A 22,089-nucleotide genomic window follows, 5' to 3' on the forward strand; every position below is an offset into this window, starting at 1 on the left:
ATTTATCCATGAACACAAAGTGATGTCTTACAGTCAAGACCTGTAAAATCTAATGAACATACATATCTAATGTACCTAATGTAAGAACTAGTTCCAGAATTATTAATCCAGTTGCTATGTGTAACTGCTCACACAAAGTGGTCTCCTATGGCCAGTGTGACACTCCCCAAATTCTCTTGGAAGATTTTGGAGGCTACTTCCATGAGCAGGAAACCAGAACCACCATTTACAGAAATTGTGCTATATTCCCTTCCAATGGGCCACCATAATAGGAAACTTTAGAAAGGAGGAAGTGGGCTGCAGGTCACAGACCAGTCAATTACTTCTTTCTTCTCAGCATAACCTACATAACCTTGGTATTTCCAAACTGTCAGCACATTGCTGTTGTCTTCACACCTCCTCAGCATATAGACTTATATAGACCTTTTTGTACACTAGGCATGCATGTGGTAAAATAGGATAAAGATATGGAAATTGATTGAATGTTTCTTGGCAGGATACAGCTATTTAATCAAGTCATAAGACATTTAAAGAGGTGTGTTGGGAGCTGGGTTGTCTATGGTTGGCTGTAATTGTTGGTAAAATAAATGGAAATATTCTCTACAACAATCTGGAGCATAGTTTTTTGATGCGTGCTGATCAATGTGTAAACTTACTCAGATTACTCCATTGGTATAGTTCAAAAGCAACTACTGCTGTTTACATGGTGGCTTCAACACTTTTCTTTTTGTGCTGCATGGAGAAAATCCATGTCTAGTCATTCATACGTTTAAAAGCCTTTTTTAATTAAAAGTTTACAATAATTTATGTACTTTACAAATGAATAGAAAGTCTCTGATATATATAGCATATGAATCACAATACAAAAATATGTGTAAAACTTTGTACATATAAGCCTATTTTAGGCTCATCAATTATCTCTTTAGCACAGAACCAAACATTAAGTATTTAGGATATGATTATTATGAGATTACATTAGAAAACACAAGTACACCATGGCATATTTTATCATGAAGAAAACTATTGTATATGCTTTTAGTTTTACAGACATTTACAGCAGCTGCTTAAATAAACTGTACACTAAATATGTGGGCGTACTGTACATATTCACAATACGATTTCCTGAGTCTAAACTAAATCCATTACTGTTCAGAAACACACCCTGCACTGTAAGGGTTTAATGGTGTCATTAAAGATACAGGTTAATTTGGCACCTGTCCACCACAAATAACTTTCAGGTGCATTGGTTTTCTCCACGATGACAGGTATTTATGTTAACAAGCTGTGTAAGGCACTCTGGGATATACTGAAGACTACAGATATTAAGCGAGCTGAATACTTTCAAATAACAGCCACAGTCCTTCAACAGCTTGAACCACAGGCATAAGTTTGGTATACATAACACACAGTCACTGACAAATTAAGCAGCAATTCAAATGGATTATAGTTTAGACATGATGGCAAAACAATTACCCAGAATATACATGTTCTCGTAACTGATGAGCGCAAGTCATATGCCAAAGTAGTTGTGAACATGGTATATGATTATATTATTAAGGCTTTCTTGGAACTCTGGTGTTACAATTCAATGTAGTTACACATATCTTCTTTCCATATCGGCTATTGTCATATATCAGTAATTAAACTAAAAATGGTCCCAGCTATTACTACATGGGGTGAGTTGGGGGAGTGAGCATCCTTGGGTTTGTGCATCCTTTGGCACAAGAACCTTTACTGTCAAACAGCACTTATATGGATATTTCCCTCTCCAGATATGTTCAGTGCATGGGATGCCTTCTCTGTTTACTTGAATGTCAGCAAACTTCCATTAGGGCCACGTACTATTCAAACAGGAAAATTGGTATTGTCCACTCATTGGAGTCCATGGTTTCCTTTGGTAGCGTTCCAAAAATTAGCTATATATGGCATGTGAAATAATGGCAGTGCTTAAAACATGCAGCTGATGGGTTGGATGAATCTCTGCATTGGTGAAACATCACAAAACAAGATATGATGACAGTGGTGCAGAATACTATTCTAGCATGACAGGCAAGTACTAGCTCTACTCTTTAGAACTGGCTTCCTATTAAACAGTGTAATTCTATGCATGCTTATTTGGAAGTAAGTTGCAGTGTGTTCGACGTGTTTACTCCCTAGTAAGTGTGTACGATTGCAGCCTAAATTGCCTTCATATAGAATATGTTCTAGAAGGTTTGCTGTGCATACAGCTCATCCCAAGTGATGGCTTCACTATTAATTTAAAGGGAGCATATCTTTTTGTGCATGCAAGAGACCAGTGTGCACATCAAGAACATACTTAGTACTCTAGATTGGGCAACTGTAAATTCAAGGTAGGCACCCCATCTTATTGGAGACAACTCTAGCAAAATTATATACAAATCTGTTTTTACTACTTTTAATCTCACAATAAACATAGCAGACCCATATAAATGCTAGAGAATTACATTGGAGGAATGGAGCATATTATTCCTTGTTAGTGCATTACCAAAGGAACAGTAAATTTAAGTCATAATCCTAGGTACAGCTCCTTAGAAGTTTGTTCCAACGAAATCCATGGGATCTCCTTCCACCTTATGGACAGATACAAAAACATGAACACAAGAGCAGCTTCCAGAGCAGCATGGGAAGCTGGGGTTAGAAAATGAAATGCGTAATACACCAGGTAGTTTATGGGAGTACTTTCAGTGTACTCTACTCAGCTCCTTGGATTCTGGCCATTTACTCTAATCACAAGTTCCATGTTGATCTGTAGGACTGGAGATAAAACATGCAGCAGAGATGACCAAGGAAGCAATTCTGAAAGAGGCAAATGAGCACTATGACATTGTCTTGTGTGAGTCTCTTTGGGGAAACTTGCGTGTTCCTTCAGTTCCTCCAATGATTAGCGTTACTGAAGGAGGTGGCAAGGTAGTGCAGCAAAATATGCTCCCAGCCCTGGGTCACTCTCTGAGGAATAAAGTGGCTACAGAAGTTGCAGAATTCAGCTTTACCTGTATTTGAGATGTCTTAGATTTATTGGAGAGGCCATTTCCTGTATCCTACATATAGCTAATGGAGACTAGAGACAGGATCTTTTCTATGGCCACAGCTACATTTTCTGAGCATCAGGGAAGATTCTTCTGTGCAGGCAGCCTTTTGCTACACTGGCTTAGATAAGGGTCTGTGCTGAGTACAGTTGTTGCTTCAAAAAAGCATGGCCATTTTTGTGTATTTGTGTTGTATTTCTTTGATATGTTTCATTGTGATTTTAATTCATATAAGCAGTCTTGAGTGGGATGAAAGCCTCAGAAATGTGGGGTAGAAATCTTAGCAATGAACAACTCAAGTGGATGGGGTGCAGTTTAATGTTCTATACAGCTTACTGTGGTAATGACTCATTTTGGATGTATGCCACAAGTCAAGTTCAAAGAAAGAGATGGTGACATTTTTTAATGGGCATCATGCTTCAGGAAGCTAATGCTATGTCACTATAACCCATTCGAAGCACTCTGCTGCTCATACAGCATGGCTCAGGATGGAGTAACTAGCTTGATAAGATGCATTTTTACTCAGAAGTAGGTTCTGAAGATTTAGCAGGGCTTATTCTTAGTTAAATTGCAGAGAATTTCAATCTAAATGGCATGGCAAGCAATGTCTGAGCTTCATTTTGCTTCCCTTATTAAGGAAGTTCAGCTCAGCATTTGCATGCATCATCATACAGACACTGGAGTTTTCCAGAATTTTATGTTATCACCATCAGCAATGTGAGTAAACTGCTACTCATCATCAAGACTAAATTATTATATTTAGAGTCAGTGAAAGGAAACCTCTTCTCTCTGTGTGTGTGAATGCAATGCAATACATCTGAGTAACAGAAATCTAAATCACGTTCATTGTTTGTACAAAATATCTGTTTCCATATAAACAATAGCATATTTATACACCATCACTTATTTACATGCTTCTCTGTCCTGTACAGATAAACTTGTGTTCATAAGGAAGAAGAGAGAGAGAATGAAAGTGGAAATTGGCAATTCTAGGGGCATGAAATGGATATATAAACATATACATATAATGCAGAAACACAGCTGAAAAAGAAATGTATCCCAGCCAGTTTCCAAATACATTTGTCTTTACATTCTCAAATCTTATCAAGTGCATCCTGTATATTCCAGGCCACTAGCAGCATCTTAATCCCTAAGTACAGCCAGGCATTTAATTTAAGGCATTTTGAAAGATGCCTGCATTGTACATTCTGTCACACTTCCATATGATTTGATCAATGCCAACTCTTGCCTCTAACCGAGATGGTAAAGAAGATGCATATGGGGCTGCCCCAGAAGCAGGGATCTCCCATTCATTTAAAGATAAGGAGAACACTCAGTTAAGGTAACACACATGAAGTTCCTTTGCCGTTGAAGAAAACAAAAACCCAAATGTGCACATGGAGCTGTGTGCATGCATTTGAAGCTTTTCCTTGTTGCAAGAGTAGCTGGATCAGGGCAAATGTTTGTAATCCAGTAGAATGAATACTGCATGCACAAAGCAGTCAGTGCACATGGATTGGTTTAAATCCACATTATTATATATATTTTTAAGCACCTTATCTGAAGGTAGAAGTGTGGGCCCTGCTGGAAATAGCAGAAAAGTAGTTAGTTGTTATGGAGAAAAAACTGAGTGTAGCTCAGGGATAGCAGCAAATGAGTAAATCATCAGTCAACCATGGGCATAACCCATGCCAATGTATTTTGATGGGAGAGTTAGGCATGTGCTTACCATATTGGCCTGAATATAAGCCTCACTTTCCCCCCAAATTCTGACCATTAAAAGTTAAAGCGCAGCTTAAATTCGCGACCTTACAAAAATTGGCTTTTACAATATGGCTGCTGAAGCAGACATACGGTGAAATGGAATGGGCATGAGTGCCTGCAGAATTTTAAGGGAGCAGCTTATATTCGGGTATTGTCTTTTTCTCTCTCCTCCCCTCCCCGAATTTTAAAGATGTGACTTGTATTTGGGTATGGCTTATATTCGGGCCAATACGGTAAATATCTCACTCAATGAAAAGAAATGGTGGTTAAGGCTGCAGGCCTACACACACTTCCTACTAGAGCATACGTCCTACTAAGTTAAGCACTTACATCACTAGGCAGAAGTATTTAACTCAATGGGACTTCACACTCTCCTAGGTGTGCTTAGGAGGAATGTAGCCTTAAGTGTCATCTCTGAGTAAACATGCTTAGGCTCATGCTGCATAGGTGCTTAACTTCAGAAGGATCATGTGGTGTTCAGGAGCAAAAAGGTATTATGGGTATGAAAACACTAACTTCCTTTATATTTGTTTTCAGCAAAATTTCCTGTTTGGGCACCGCTTTTTTCATAAAGATCTAGAGTATCTTCTAATGACCTGATGGTGGTACCAATATGTCCATTCAATAAGCTATATATTTTCCCCCAAATGTTTCTTCTGTTTTTCTTCTCCCATTAATGCAATAATTTTCAGTGTAGTCTCCGAGATCAGTAGTGGATCACATACTGGATAAATGTCAATTTCTGGAGCAGTTGTTTTGAACAAAAACTGAAGCTAAATTTGTTAACAGTAGCACACATTTTGGAAGTGTTCAGGGGCCAGCAAAACTGGCCAGAATTTACTTTAAAAGGGGGGCGGACCTTTAACTGGTGTTTTGGGGGATTTTGCATACTATATTTGATGAATCTCATTTGGGACCATGTTTTGCAGCATCACATCCTGGTCTGAATCTGAAATAAAGTGCACACACGCACACACACCAGAAAGGAAAAGGGAAAAAGAAGAAAAGGGAAAAAGAAGAAAAAGAAGAAGACAGTAACTACAAAATGCTCATAGTATAATATCGTCCTGCATGAATTGTGACGCACCCAGCCAAACACAGTCAGTCTGCCATTTATGGAAGCCTATCAAGTGCTTGATAAATGCCTGCTTTTTGCTATCTTTTGGGACTCAAAAAAGAGGAGGCTTGGCAGTCATAATATGTGTCTGGTGAACTATGTTGGACTTAGTGGACACTGATGTTTTGTTATGAAATTAACAAAGAAAATGATGGAAACAAAGAGGAAATGCAACCACTGGCTAACATCTCTAATCTTACTACATCATAAAAGAAGTTCTAAGGATGGACAAGTCAAAGGATGAGCCACTATCCTTCATTGTACTAGTGAAATGTGAGAAACCATAATTGCTGATTGTCCATATGGCCTGATTAAACACAAATCATAAGCCTTCCCCTCAGGTATCTATGTTATGATGTAACTGAGTTTATGGACAAGGAGAGTGCAGGGAATGATGCAGTTTTATATTAATAAGGCTGCAGCACAACTGAGAAGCCAATCTTTTTTGTATCCATTAATCAAACGATTTATAAATCTGAGAGGAAACCACAGTATGTTTCAATCAAATGGGGAAGGAAAGATGTAAGGCAACATCAAAATAGTGTTAGGTTTAGAAGTGATTGAACCAAAGGGATGTTTAAGCAAGCCTAAGACATTTTGGTTTGTACATATGGTACCCAGTTTCCACATATTTTCCCCTCCAGCTGCAACACCTCCACCACATCCCATTCTGTTCCTAAGGGTCCCCAACCATCAGGAGCTGCTTTTGAAAAGCACAGTTGAGTGCAATGGAAAAGAGGGGATGGGGGACCTCTGTTCCACAAGGGAAAATCCACTTGAGGTTCTTAGGGTTCATCTCACTTTTTATGATCAGCACCCAACAAACATATAAAAACATGAGAAAATTAAAAAAAATCAATCAGTAAAAGAAAATCAGATGGGCCCAATGCCCACCTTCAGTTTAGTTATCAACCCAGAGGTCATCCTGCATGAACAGTAGAGCAGTGGTGAATTCAGAAGTGCAGGGTCCCTTCATGATAGTCATAGCCATGCCCCATCTCTGCCACACAATCAATTGTTGCAAGCGTTGCCTTTCAGCTAAAACTACTATTTTCTGTGCGCATACATGGGCCAATGATTTGGAGTGCTCCGATACCTTCTTCTGAAGTGATTTAATGGTCCATCAGACTTCTTTGATGGTCCATTGTATGTAGAAGAACTTGCCCACCACCCTCTTGAAACAGAAGCACCATGTGTTTTCAGTGTTCCTAAATGCTTAGCTTTGGAGCATACAGAACAATGCCTCCTCAATCATCTTCTTATGCACCTTTTCCAGAGTGATACTATGAGCCAATCCTCAGTGACTGACTCATCTCTTGTCTCCAACCAGTGCAAAGGGTGAGAAGACTTCTCAGTAGCTAAAAAGCTCCTTTGTGCATGAGTCTCACTGACTGCCTTTAACTGTGTTCCAGGGAGCCTTGGAACCTTGGAAAAGAGCTCTATAAAAGACCTCAGGGTTCTCAACATTTTACAATAACTAGGATCCTTTGGGGAATAGTAAAACTGATATAAAACCATTGAACTAGTGGTGATATACCCTGACATTTCCCCCATTTTTGCCTTACCCCACGGAGAGGGAAAGTGATGAATATTCTGCAGCTGGCTTGGGGATCCCTAATGCATGCAACTACAGACATTCCTCTTTCTCTCTAGGGACAATGATGAACCAACTGCCTCCTTCCATGCTATCCTTGAGATGGAAATAGCACGGAGCACATGGAAAAGCATAAAGAAAAGGAATCAACCCTCTCTTGCACACATAATTTAGAAACAGATTACAACAGAACACATTCCTTTTCTTATCTTAGGAACAACAACACCCAGTACAAGGTGCAGAAATCACTTGGCAAATGATGTAGCCAGAATTTATACATGTAGGCTTCTACTGTATATGTGGATTTCTGGCTACATCAAAGCTTTTGTCAGTGACAATCAGCGTGGCTGTAAGTATGGAGGAAACCCGTCATCTGACTACAGCCAGGCGGCACTACTGATGATAATATAGAAGTCACATTTCAAGTTGCAAGCTTGAGCTATTGGGGCTCACTTCCAAGGTTCTCAGAGATGCTGGTTTGAAGCAGTGAGTATCACTGAGGACATGAAGTTCCTATATAATCTTCTCCTTTCATTTACATGAAATGAATGGAAAATCCAGGCTCACACATATATGCCTCAGCTTGCATCAGGACATAAATAAATATTTTAGTTCTATCAATCAGCAGAGACCTTTTTGTGTGTACATCATTGTCTTTTAAAATACCCGACATTTTTTGCCCTCAGCCTTCCATAGTTTAAAATAAAAACACTCTTTTTCAGAGTCAAACAAGCAGGAAAGTTTAAACTAAGAGCTGATTTTTGTTTAAGTAAGCACTGAAGTTAAAACTCAAATGGGTATGGAAAATGTAAGCTGGTAAGTACCGGTAATGTTTTAAAGAGTTGGTGTGGTTATTGACAGACAAGTTAATATTATAAAGATGAATGCTAAAATAAGCAGTCAAATCAATCTATGATAGATAGATAGATGATAGATAGATGATAGAAAGATAGATATAGATAGATGATTGATTGATAGATAGATAGATAGATGATAGATAGATAGATGATAGATAGATGATAGATAGATAGATAGATTAGATGATAGATAGATAGATAGACAGATAGATAGATGATTGATAGATAGATAGATAGATAGATATAGATAGATGATAGAAAGATAGATAGATAGATATGATGACAGTTTGTTTAAACTCATCACTCTGATCTGAAAATCACAGGTCCCATGATCTTGCCTTTAGTAGGAGGGTATGAGGATAATCATGAATGGATAAAACGATTTCCCATTTGACACTCAGCAGATGGTCCATCTGTCCTTGCAGTCAATTCTCAGCTGGGCATTAGACATATAAGCCACCATATGGCTAGGAAACACAGACACTATGATCATCAGAAATGGGTTACTTTTATAAATATGTTTTGGAGGGGGCAAAGGAAGAGAATAAAATTTACCTGTAAATGTGGAATAATTAATGATTTGTAATAGTTTACAATGTAATGATTGTCCCAAGTAGCGGACATCACAATATATGTGCAATCTTTTTTAAAAAAAGTTTTTAAATTTAAATCATTTCCCTCCAGTGATAGAAAGAAATGCATTTCCCCTTCACCATATTTATTTTGTAAGGATTTTTTTCTAAACCTAGACAATAAGCATTATTGGGATTTCCCCATAAAAAAACAATTAGTTATGCAAACATTGGAACCGAGCAAAAATAGCAGCCTATTGCCAGAACACACACACACACACACACACACACACACACACACACACACACACAATCCCTTATATTTTTCTAAATGAAAGCTATAGGAAGATGTGGGATACAGTGCTACAATTCCCACAGAGTGAAAAAAATACCGAAGGAAATCAAAATTACATTAGAATTATTATTTGAAACATCAAAATAAGCAGTATACTGTATAGGAATAATCTGTCCTCAAATCTGTATAAGACAAAAAGGTTAATGCTGAGTATAATGCCTGGAGACCAGTTCTCAGTTCTGGGGAAAACCTACTATTTTAAAGTATGTTTGGTTCAGAAGAGATTGTGAGATTTTTAACTTGAATTAATATAATCATTAACTATTATTTAGATGACAAAAAAACAGGAGACACCATTACAGGCTTGTCAAATGATGTGGAAATGACTTGAAATCGCCTAAGAGACAACCCATCATTCAATGACAGAAGAGGGATCTGCTATGAACAAAAAGTAGCAAAGACAGCAGACATAGGCACAGACCACAAACAGGGGATATTCTTGCAAGACTCAAATGCTACCAGAGTTTCAAGATCCTTGCCAGGACGTCTGTGTGGATGGAAATGCTTAATACTTTTTCCCCAGAGGCTGCTCCTAGTGTGAGTGACACAGCTGGCTTTTAAGCCTCATCCTGTTTCATTTCAGCCTCACCAAACTGAAGCTCCACACATTTCTAGATTGAGTGTGCAGGACTAATCCTCAGGATGGTGATCCTGTTGAGGATAGATGCCTCCCTTAATCCAGAATCGGCAGCTAGACTGGTGACTGGGAGTGGCCGCCGAAACCATATAACACCGGTCCTGAAAGACCTACATTGGCTCCCAGTAAGTTTCTGAGCACAACTCAAAGTGTTGGTGCTGACATTTAAAGCCCTAAATGGCATTGGCCCAGTATACCTGAAGGAGCGTCTCCACTTCCATCACTCAGCCTGGACACTGAGGTCCTCCTCCGAGGGTCTTCTGGCAGTTCCCTTACTGCAAGAAGTGAAGCTACAGGAAACTAGGCAGTGGGCCTTCTCAGTCGTGGCACCCTCCCTGTGGAACGCCCTCCCATCACATGTCAAGGAAATAAACAACTATCTGACTTTTAGAAGAATCTGAAGGCAACCCTGTTTAGGGAAGTTTTTAATGTTAGATGTTTTATTGTGTTTTTAATATTCTGTTGGGAGCTGCCCAGAGTGGCTGGGGAAACCCAGCCAGATGGGTGAGGCATAAATTATTATTATTATTATTATTATTATTATTATTATTATTATCCCTACAATTGTATCCATGGCCATTTCTTTTGTAATGGACAGGGTGAGGGCCACTATTTCTGAGAGTACATGCATGTCAGCACCCTATCCCAGTTGCTAGGGCAGATTATGTTGATGCCTGTAACAGTTGTAGGGTCCCAAGAGTCTGCCTTTCAGGTGCCCTGGAGACTTTCCTCAGTATTTCATCTTTCAAGGCACACTTTTTAGATAGACAGACAGACAGACAGACAGACAGACAGACAGACATAAAGTTGTCTGTGGTTCTTTCAGTTTTCAGTACACCACTTAGGGAAACTTATAACATATTAAGTGGTATAGAAATTAAGTACTGTAATAATAATAATAAACCCACTGCACCACAAATTTTGACAAAAGTCATGCCTATGAGATATTGAGGTGCTGAATACGAATATGACAATATCAGCTACTGTTTCTTAGAGATCCACAATAGTTTATTATATACTCAATAGTCGCCTATGTCCTCCAGCCCAAAGTGGAGGCCAGCCAATCAGCTCTCACAGGAGGGTAGACGTTGCTCCTGGGCTTGGTGTGAGTCCAGAATGGAGCATCCATTTTAGGAGCAGCAAGGAAACTCAGATCAGGAAGCCACATAGAGCTCTCCATGCCTCTCTGCCAGCTCTCAGGACTCCCCTTCAGGCCACACCCCATCCTAAGCCTTCTAATGCCCTCTGCTAGTGCTTTTGCATGGCAGGAATGTGTCCTTGAACCATGATCATGCATCTTGGGAATACCATGTTTTTAAAATAGTGCAAAAGCATGAGAAGGGCAGGGCATAAATCTCTCAAATGAAACAAACATATACTGATAAACTCTCTACTTGTGCTGGAGCAGCTCAGCCAGTCAATGTTTACTATGCAGGGGATATTAAGATTTATCACATCAGCTTTTCAAAAGCAGGAAGCACTAGAACCAATGTGAAGTGGATGTTCTTGAATAAGGAGTTGTTGCTATCTTTTATGAGGCCATGATGTTGTAGGGCAGTGGGATTTTTACTTCAGATAAGGGCTCTTAGCTATCTGAAGTCAAATAGATGTCCCATCCAAGTGGATAGGGGTGTTTGAGAGCTCACTTAGTGTAGATGCTGCTGTGGATTATAGCTTCCAATCAGCACCACTTCAGGATGTGCATGTATTCAATTGTGGTGCTCTTTGAAAGAGATGACTGAAGTGAGTGACAAAGGGCAGACCACATTTTTTGCTATTGCCACTGTCATCTTTATGGGCTTGCACAGGAAATTAAGCCAGAGATAGATAAAGGCAATGTACGTTTTGAAATACAACTCCTTTGAGATATCTAAATGAACAACAGACTAGTAAAAGTTCAGATGCAAAATGACGTGAGGGTCTGCAGCATCATTAAGCCTTAAGAAAATCAGATGCAGACAAGCTATAAAAGTATGGCTCATAAAAGAGCTGATGCACTGATGTCGGGAAGTAGTGAATAAGGCTGCTGATTAAGGCTATGAACGTAATCTCCTCTCTTTCCCTGCAATTCTAACGGTGAATGTATTTGGGAAGGCTATGTTGACCCAAATGGGATATGGAATTATCTGCTTCCTGGAAGATCAATTCCACGAGTAAATCTGAATTACATATTTAATATCTTATTGTCCTTAATCATTTCCAATCTGAATTCACCATTCGTAACCACTGGCAGGTCTATATAGCAGAAGATGCTACACTAGGTAACCAGGGGAAGATTTGCTTGAATGCAAGCAGAATCCCCTATGAAATTGGGGGTCTTGCTTTATTGACCAATTCCATTCCAGAACACAAACTGGAACTGGTCCAGATAATGAAATGGATATGAAGTATATGCCAGATATATAATATGTGATGCGCATTCAGGATATATAATAAACACCTACTTTTTTCGGCAGAGGGTTGTTTTAGGCTTTGAAAATCAAATGAGACCATCACTGCACTTAACGAAATATTTAATGCACTTTCCCCATATCCGTCTGTCTAAACATGTCCAAGGATAACTGCATTTTTACAAGCTTATGCTATGAAGCAATGCAGCTCAGACTGCTAGAAACAAATTGGATCCCTATCCCAGAACAGTCACTGAAGTGGTTATCGCATGATTGCCCCCTGGAGTTACTGCATAACAAAGTACTAATTACTGCACAGGGCAGTCAGTTTGCATGATAAGAGAACGGGTGGTCCACACAGCCTTTGGGCATCCTCTTAACTATAAATGCTTGTGAGATGAAAGGACAAACAGCTATTAGAGGGAAAGTTCCATAGATGAACATGGAATTGGAGAAGTGGATAGATACCAGGTAGGAAAATTAAGGGTCTGACTTCAAGCTATTCAAGCTACACACTTCAAGGTTATAGCAGGAAATTCAGGTCGACAGACACTCTTCCTACAATTTCCACTTTTGAATATGGGGTGGGGGGAGGAATACCCCAGTGGCATGAGTTAAGGGCAGGATGTCAACTCAGATTTTCTGTTCTAATCCCTTTCCTCCTCTTGGGTGAATAAATACGTTTAATGTGATTGAAACCCTATTCTCTTTGTGAGCACCCTTTGATAGCAACTTTCAACTGAAAACTGTTCAGCTTTTTCAATTCCCCCTTTATGTGGATTCAGAAAACAGAGTTATAAATTCACCATAGTCTAAATTTATCGTGCTGTCTAAGGCTCATTTTTGAACAGCTGACACAAGATAGAGCACTCTGCTTCTCAGAGCAATCAGCCCCTTTTATCAGCACAGCCCACAACTTTGATAGATAGGAACAAACCCAAATTGTTGAGGTTTTTGGTGGAAACATACCCCCAAAATAGAGATTTTAAGCTTTTTGAGCTGTTTTCACCTGCTTTTTCCATCCCGTCATACATCTGGTTTCTCCCTGACATTTTGCCAATTTGGCAAAAATCCCCCCTGGCGTCATTTTTAAACTTGGACATGTCAGGAAAATTCCTGACATATGGCAGGCCTAGCAGAATGTGATGTCAAGTGTGGGGCAGTTGGGTATTGTTTAGGGGACACGGACCTCGTAAGCCAAATTAAGATCCCTCCCAGGTGAAATGAGACCCACTAGATGGAGATTCCCCACTGCTGGTATTGAGGGCTATCAAAAAGAGGGTATAAATTTGGAATTATGGCAAGTGATTACTACCATTCCACTTCCCACCCCTGTGAATGCTTCCTAGGATGGCCATATGCCCTACTCTGACATCTCTTTGGAGGGCTGTCAGAGACTAATCCTATGTTTGAAGGTGTCCATCAACAGTAAACATCTCAACAGCAGACTGAAAAAGCACAGGACCACTGTTTTCCCCGCTATGGGGAAATATATTGCATTTCTATTCAACTAGGGTAATTATTGCTAGCCTTGCTGCTATATATGCAAATTTTAAACAAATATGTGTCTTTCCTTGTTCTTTTCGGTGGTGGTCTTCCCCTGCTCTCTTTTTGGTGATGTGTAAGTGGCCAATTAAATTCCATCCAGTGAACTTTCATGGCAGAGCAGATAAATCTTCTGCAGACGTATCAAGAGTTCCATCCACAACATTGCACACATATGAATCGGGGAAGTAGGTCATTGCAGCAGTGCAGCCTGCAGCAGTTCAAAAGCTACTTTATCATACACTGTGTTTAAGCTAAGCAAAGTTTTAGAGCACTGCTAGCCATTGCATATCAGCTGTACCTTTCATGTACACATTTCTACAACGTGGACATAAAAGAAACAAAGCATTCAAAATGAAAGGAAACTGGGATAGCCCAGGAAACAGATGGCTACGCAGGGAGCAAACCATGACCTCAGAAAATGTGGGTATCATTTTCATCACTTATTCTCCTAGGTTTGTGGCTAAGTAATTGGATTAGATCATTATAATCTGGATTTGAATGTACAAGCAGCACAAACACAATTTAGACAATTATGACTTAAGATGGCCTGAGGAGAATTTCTGACAGGCACCTCATCAAATAACACTGTTGTTTGAACTTCATCTAGGACAATTCACACACTGCCTGGTCTTTATTGTTTATAATCAGGGCTCGCAAATGTATATCAGATGGATATTTTTTAAAAATAAAAATAAAAAACCTAAATCACACTGTTTGCATACCGGAACTAATCGCTAACATTTTTTTGATTCCATAAAAAATAGTTATGTATTTACAGTGAATGTGCCCCTTGGAAATTTAGTCTGTTTTTAAAAAATAACCTCATTTGCTATGCACACTGATTAAATATTCATTAATAATAAATAGAATTAAAGAGGCTTGCTGATAAGTTATATTTCTCCCTGACTAGAACACGCACACACAAAAGAGACAGAACTGATTGGATTTTAAATGGCTTTCTATATTTCTTTCATGTTTAAACTTCAATGTTTATCAGGGGAAATGAACATTTTGACTAATCATTCATCTCCCCACCCCTTGCCTGACCCAAAATGGGTCTAACAACTAAATGCAAATAGTTTGTATGTATATGAAATGTTTGCACTTACAGGCCACGAATTAACATTCTTGAAATGATTTTCTGCCGTAGGGAGATTCAAATCCCCATTGTCATTTGCAGATCAGGGTTTTTTATTTGTAAACACACACACACACACACACACACACACTCCACCACCACCTTACTAGGGTCTATATTTGTAAAGGACAAAACTACACTAGCATTCACCTAGCTGTGTTTATAATGACATGAAACCTGAAAACCAAAAGGATATAAAGGTAGGGTAAATCAGTCTACAATCCTAAAGGATACAGAGTATGTGCTCCTCCATTGGTGGAGAGGAGCTCTACAGACAGGGTGGCACTTGGGCCTTAAGGGGAACTGGTGATGTGTTGCTGGCAACAGCTCTTGAAAGGAGGGTGTGCTCAGGATGATTGTGGGAGGCCTTGGATATAAAAACAACTTGCCCTTGAAAATGGCAAAGCCATGCCAGCCTTGAAGCACAGTGATTTTCCATGCCACTCCATGTCAATCAAAGGGAAAACAGGGGAGGAGGAGAAACAAAACAGAGACCAAAAATAAATACAAACATTCTGCAAGAACCTTCTGCCCTGGCTGGAGTGAGCTACCAGGATATAGGAAGCAGTAGTTCCTCCATCAAAGGAATTAGCCCTTGTACCTTAGGATTGCTCAGCAAGTCTTGGGGGGAGGAGGTGGAATGCAATGTTATACATTCAGTCTGAGTTCAAACCTCGCTTCAGAACTGAATCAGCCTAGCAATTCAGTGGGATGGGTATCACAGGCACTGTATTATGGTGGTTCATATTTTCAAGGCCATGTTCTGAGAGTAGCACTGGGTGAGTGCTCCTTGGCTTCCAGGTGCTTGTGCTATGGGATTTCATAGGGATATCTGTAGGATAACTAGCCTCATATCACGAACAGGCTTAAATCTAAATGATGCAGGAAGGGATTAAAACCATAGAGAAAGCTGTCCTGCCAGACATAGCTCACCTTGGGAAGGACTAGGCAATCAAGCCTTTGTTCCCTTCTATCTGAGAAGTTCATCATGTGAGGACGTCTGAGCTGGTTGCTCCAACCTCAGATTGCATGGTTCTAACAAGCCACTCTTGAATTCATATACTAATAATTTAGGAACTTCAGCTACTTTGGAACTAAGCTAATTTTTACTGCCTGTGAAACTTTTCTGATTGATGTGGGGAAAAGCACATGAACCTGACCTTTGAAGAGTTTGTAAGTAAACTATTTTAAACTTGCCATATGTGTGGCCTTTTCCCTATGCTGGGGGAATAGGGGAACTTTTTGGAGCACAGAAGGGCACGTGTTTTAAAGGTCTAACACACTTTACTTTGCTGCATATTTTGTGATTTTTCTTAACTTTGCTGGGGTTCTCTCAGCAAAGAGAACTTGCCCTAATCCTGGATCTTGTCATCCAGGGAATTATCCTTTTATACCTATTTTTTCCTTGCTACCAACACTATCTTCTCCCCAGTGTTATGTAAAATCTTTATGAAGTCATTGGGAGTGGTCATTAGGAACTTTGGAGCAAGGTGTCACCAGTATGCTGATGACACACAGCTCTACTTTCAGGGAAGGCTGTGAAAGCTTTAGGTCACTGCTGGGATGCAGTGGTGGACTGAATGAGGGGCAATAAACTGCATCTGAATCCCAAGGAGACAGAGGCTTTTGGGGTGGCTCGTTCTCATGTCTGAGAAATAGGTAAATTACCTGTTCTGGATGTGGTTGCACTCCCAGGAGCAGGAGAGAAGCTTGTGGGTCCACCTTGATACATCTTTGTCACTAGAGCCAGCAAATTCCACAAGAATAGCCATGCTAGCCTATAGAACAGGGATGGGGAACCTGTGGCCACCACATATTGCTGGACTAAACATCCTAATCATTGGCTCTGCTGGCTGGAGCCGACGGGAGTTGAAGCCTAATAATATCTTGAAGGGAATTAGTTCTCCATCCCTGCTGTACAACTTGCTTAGTGCTGCAGACGAGCACAGCTTGTCTTTTGGATACTATGGGCATTGTGAATGTGAGGGGGCAGAGTATGGAAGGCGAGGGAGCCAATGAAGATCACACAAGGGCTTCTTGGAAATAAATAAAGGTAAAGGGTAAAGGGACCCCTGACCGTTAGGTCCAGTCATGACCGACTCTGGGGTTGCGGCGCTCATCTCGCTTTATTGGCCGAGGGAGCCGGCGTACAGCTTCTAGGTCATGTGGCCAGCATGACTAAGCTGCTTCTAGCGAACCAGAGCAGTGCACGGAAATGCCGTTTACCTTCCCGCCGGAGCAGTACCTATTTATCTACTTGCACTTTGACATGCTTTCGAACTGCTAGGTTGGCAGGATGGAAATGAGTAATCTCTCATTAATAATGAAATTTGCTATTAATAGTCTCAATTATTATTCATAAAGCTGTGTTTGCCAAGAGCCCTCCAAAGAAAGTTTTATATCCAGCAAGAATTGATGCAAAACTTTGGGACGAATGAAGTAACTATTCACTAATTTGCCACTTTCAGTACCCAAATGCAAACGTGTGATATTGAAATCCACAGTTTTACCAGCCAATTAAATCTGGACCTCAGGCTTCTCCCGAGCTTTCTTTGTTATATTGCCTCTCCACTCATGAACTAAGTGTGTTCAAGGCCCTTCTCTTATTCCAGAGGTGCAGAGAATGGTGACCCAATAACTAGTCCTCTCAGGGCTCGCTGCCCAGTTGTGGAATGCTCTCCTCAGGGAAGCATCCCTGGCACCTTTACTGTTTGCTTTTAGGCGGTTAATTCTCTGCCTATTTTTAGTGGGGTGGGGTTGAAGTAGATTTGCTTTTTCATGCATATTATTGAGAACAGTTTATTCTTATTCCTCTTGTAGATCTTGTCACAGACAACAACCTTTCCTCATACAGGAGTGCATTCTTACACTGTCATGAAAGATGGACAGAATCCAGTTGGTGCTTTGGCAGTCCTGGAAGAATTTGTTTACCCAGTACAGTCGTACCTTGGGTTACGTACACTTCAGGTTACATACGCTTCAGGTTACATACGCTTCAGGTTACATACGCTTCAGGTTACATACGCTTCAGTTTAAAGACTCCGCTAACCCAGAAATAGTACATTGGGTTAAGAACTTTGCTTCAGGATGAGAACAGAAATCATGCTCTGGCGGTGCAGCGGCAGCAGGAGGCCCCATTAGCTAAAGTGGTGCTTCAGGTTAAGAACAGTTTCAGGTTAAGAACGGACATCCAGAACGAATTAAGTACTTAACCTGAGGTACCTCTGTAGAAGCATCTGCTAATGTAAGAGGTGAAAGAGGCATTTTTTGCTGACTGCTCTTTCCCAGTTACCTTCCACCCTGTACTCCTCTTACCTCAGTTACCTTCCACCCTGTACTGGAGAGTCCCTCAACTCCCCAGAGGCATTTTTCTTTTGAGGTGTCTGTGGGGAACGACACGACTAATAAGCAAAGTTTGCCTGCCCTTCTCTCCTGTTAGCAGATGCTTCCATTGAATCAAAAGCTCTCCTGTTAGTGTAACTGCACTTCCTGGGTTCCACCCAATGACTACAAAGTTATTTGACTGATAAATAGTGAATATGTGAATTACAAATCACCTAGTGTGCTAAAACAGCCTGTATAAGATAAATAATGCAAACACTGCTTGTAGTATTAATTCCCCAAAGAGAGTAAAGTTGAGTTAGAATTCAGTAGGACTATGTGGGCTCTAAATGAAAGAGAATGGATGCCACATGCTCCTATCTGAAAAATACATCCACCTGATCTTAATTAAAACATTATTCATGGAGAAGCTTGAGTCACTACAATGCTGATCAGCACCCTTTTTCCTTTTATTGTTCCCAGAAGCAACCGTGTTCCATCATTCTCTTAGCCCCTGCCATGTGCTTCTGTTTGAAAAACGGAACTTCCATCAAAGCAGGGTTTGTCTAATCAATGAACCTTGTCAAGAGCTGGGCAGGTTTATGTAGCATTCACAGGCTGGTCTTTTGGTACTTCTTGAAATGATAGGCTCTCTTGCCTGAAGACATTTCCCAAAGCTTTCCCAGCCTACAAACACAAATGTGAGCAACCGCTATAAAACAATGGCCTCTTGTCTGCTGGCCCCTCCCAGTGAATTGCTGGCAGATGGGAGCAATCAATTCTTTACCAATAAACGCTATCACTGCCTCAAACGCAACAGCTGTGAAGAAGCTTAACAGATGTAAGGGCTTTTTAAAATGGTAATTAAAGTGGTTAACCCTTATAGTCTAGGAAGATGCCACTGACTAGAAGCAAAGGGGTTTCAGAAGAACTTTACGGACTCAAAAAGCTCAGGAATAGTCACTGCTGAAAAGAGATGCATTTCATAGAATCATAGAACTGTAGAGTTAGAAGGGACCCTGAGGATCATCTAGTCTAACCTCCTGCAATGCAGGAATATGCAGCTGTCCCACTCAGGGATCAAACCTGCAACCTTGATGTTCTAACCAACTGAGCACCAAAAATATGGGTACATATTTGTCCCAGGCAAATTTTGTGAACCACTGAATGATCCTTTAAGTATGTTTGTTGCATAGGTATTTCTTGACTTTTTGGACATATACCAGTGAATGCTAACTGTCTCATTTAAGTGATTGTCAGCGTTCACATCTGTGAGTTTTAAAGCTTTATTTTAAAAATGCCTGGGATTTTCCTCATTCACATGTGAATGTCAACATTTAAGACTTTCACTGTATCAAGCTACTGGTGCCTGCATGTATATAATCCATACAGGCATATTGTGGGGTGAAGAAACTTTGATATATTTTAATACGCATGCTTACCTATTATATCATTTTATTTCATTGTTTTATTGTATATCAGACAACACCCGGATTTCTTTTTTTGTTAATGTTAAGCAGTATAAAACATTTCTAAATATATAAATATTATTTCCATAGAGAGAAAATCTGGAATGTGTACTGGCTCTGAAACAGCGTTATAGTTTTAATACTAAGTAACAGTTTCGTAATGAGTGAAACATTTCAACTTTCTGTAAAATTTGGTTTTCAGATTTATCTGCCTAAGGCCATTTATTTTTCCTTAACACAACTGGAAGAGGTGCCCTCTGATGAAGGTCTGCTTGCTATTGACATCTTAACTGACCATTTTAATAAAGCAGAGGTTTTTGTTTTTATTTTTTTTAAAATTGCTTAGTAAAGCCCAGCAGGGAAATTTATCAAATTGTTTCCCAGTGGGAATAAGTAATGAGAAACTGAAGCTTCACTATAACCAACCCATTTCCCCAACTGTGCTACAAAAGCTACATTGGGCTCAAGCGCCAACCGTGATGTCATTATTCCTGCCTCAGGAACTTCGTCTAATCTCATCATAGAAGGTTGTAAATTCAGTTTGGCAGTGTCAACTCCAAGCATTTCAGCTTCTGTAAAATGGCTGGAACACTGAAGCAGAAGTACCAGACATACCTTGCTTATAAACGTTCAGGCTTTTTGTTGTTGTTGTTGTTTGCTCAGGGTTAATCTCCACTGCCATATTCATTTATGCATAAATCTTCAAACACATTTTTTAAATGAAGAAGTCATTTGAAAAAGGTTAGAATATATCAGCTTCACAGTCTGTCCTGAGTGCTCACTGGAAAGAGAGACTGTGAAGCTGAGGCTCCAATACTTTGGCCACCTCATGAGAAGAGAAGACTCCCTGGAAAAGACCCTGATGTTGGGAAAGATGGAGGGCACGAGGAGAAGGGGACGACAGAGGACGAGATGGTTGGATAGTGTTCTCGAAGCTACCAGCATGAGTTTAACCAAATTGCAGGAGGCAGTGGAAGACAGGAGTGCCTGGTATGCTCTGGTCCATGGGGTCACGAAGAGTCGGGCATGACTAAATGACTAAACAACAACAAGAATATATCTTGCATTTCAGTCTGAAAACATATCCACTTTCCTCTCAGCAATTAGCAACACAACTAAGAGAAGCTCAAAGTGCTCAGTTAATCACAACGACCACCTTTGCACATCACAGTAAGCCGCAAACCATCGTTTACTGGACATGAGGAGATTGCAGCCCCTTAACTCCTCCCTTCTTGTATTGGGAAGAAGCAAACCATGAAACATGAGATAGCATTGTGTCACTCCAAATGAACAATGGTGGTAAGTCAGCATTTGTTCTTGATTTAACAATCACGGTTTATCTGGAATGAAACAAATCACAACCCCTGGTTTGGATGTAATGCTAAGGCAGGGATTGTGTTTTGTTCACATACTAGCAGTAAGGAGCAAGGCAGCCCAGACAGACATTTTCACAGTAAACCAGGTGTGGGGAGCATTTGGATCTCCAGATGTTGCTGAACTACAATTCCCATCAGCCCCAAGAAACACAATCATGGATGATGGGAATTGCAGTTCAATAATATCTGCAGTTCAATAATATCTGAAGGGCCAAAGGTCCCCCTCACTCACACTTGATGGTTAGCTAGGTTTACTGTGACAAACAAATAGAGCCCATGTGATGGTCAATGTATCTTTTAAATACAGTGGTACCTCAGGTTACACACGCTTCAGGTTACAGACTCCGCTAACCCAGAAATAGTGCTTCAGGTTAAGAACTTTGCTTCAGGATAAGAACAGAAATCGGGCTCTGGTGGCGCAGCAGCAGGAGGAGGCCCCATTAGCTAAAGTGGTGCTTCAGGTTAAGAACAGTTTCAGGTTAAGAACGGACCTCCGGAACGAATTAAGTACTTAACCTGAGGTACCACTGTATAGGTTTTTCACATTGGGATTTCAAGCTGAATTAAGTTTGGTAAAGCAACAGAGAATACTCTATAGTTCAGGTTCCCCAGTTATTAATCATATAATATTACAAAAGATAATCTTTACTTTCAAGAAGTGGCTTTCATCTACTAAACTGTAAACCTTGCCACATTTTATAACATGAAACCTGAAAAAAATATCAAAATGTATCTATATTCTAGATGAATAGCATGTACATTTATTTAAACTGAGGCTGAAATATTGCACACACTTACTTGGAAGTATCATGGAACTTAGTGGGACTTACTGCTGAGTAATATTTGTATGGCATTGTGTTGTAAATTAAATTTGATGAGTGCTTGACCTAAACTCCAGTGTCTC

The 22,089-nt window shown here is 40.1% G+C and overlaps 1 protein-coding gene across 18 annotated transcripts in view; it reads right to left on the reverse strand.

Annotated features, from left to right (window-relative positions):
• Positions 1–4,271: 4,271 nt before the first annotated feature.
• Positions 4,272–22,089, reverse strand: part of JAKMIP3 (Janus kinase and microtubule interacting protein 3) — a 125,700-nt gene continuing 107,882 nt past the window's right edge. For all 18 annotated transcript variants that reach the window (XM_079978425.1, XM_079978424.1, XM_079978417.1 and 15 more), the window contains one exon: positions 4,272–5,760. The gene's annotated coding sequence lies outside the window, so the exon portion shown is untranslated. The remainder of the gene's footprint in view (positions 5,761–22,089) is intronic.

Source organism: Podarcis cretensis (assembly GCF_951804945.1).
Source record: "Podarcis cretensis genome assembly, chromosome: 5".
Taxonomy (NCBI): Eukaryota; Metazoa; Chordata; class Lepidosauria; order Squamata; family Lacertidae; genus Podarcis; species Podarcis cretensis.